The sequence below is a fragment of the Rhagoletis zephyria genome, unplaced genomic scaffold (genome assembly GCF_001687245.7).
Source record: "Rhagoletis zephyria isolate East Lansing unplaced genomic scaffold, Rhagoletis_zephyria_1.1 Rzeph_scaffold_00349, whole genome shotgun sequence".
In the NCBI taxonomy this organism is placed as follows: Eukaryota; Metazoa; Arthropoda; class Insecta; order Diptera; family Tephritidae; genus Rhagoletis; species Rhagoletis zephyria.
In genome coordinates, this window is record NW_016157433.1 from 275698 (window position 1) to 276146 (window position 449).

Consider the following 449-nt stretch of genomic DNA (forward strand, 5'->3'; position numbering starts at 1 on the left):
GAAGCTTTTGAAGCTAAGCGGTTTGAAGCTTTTAAAAGATAATAAAATTTTCTATAAGCTGTGCATACAACACTTTTTGCTAGGCCCTGTAGATTCAAAGATAACGAACAATCATTACCGATTTTTTCAATTTTTTTTGTAAAAATATAAAAAAAATTGTACTTTGCGGGGAAGGATCTCGAAAACCTTTTATTTTTTTGCAGATTTTTTTTTTCTCCCTAAGCTCTGTTGTATTACAAAAAAAATAAGCTATCATCGAAGAAAATCGATGCAAAACTACGTAAGTTATAAGCGATCAAATAAAAATACCCAGGTTGCGCAACTTCAATGTATGTACCTATACATACATACATATATTAAAGGTATAAAGTGCAAGTGAGATATTATCCGGATAAACGAATAACACCATAACAATGATAACACTTTTTCTTTAAATAAATCAAATAGTA

General features: G+C 29.2%; 1 protein-coding gene across 2 annotated transcripts in view; it reads left to right on the top strand.

Annotated features, from left to right (window-relative positions):
• Cand1 (Cullin-associated and neddylation-dissociated 1) overlaps nucleotides 1–449 on the top strand; it is a 252443-nt gene that overhangs the window by 233913 nt on the left and 18081 nt on the right. The window lies entirely within an intron of this gene.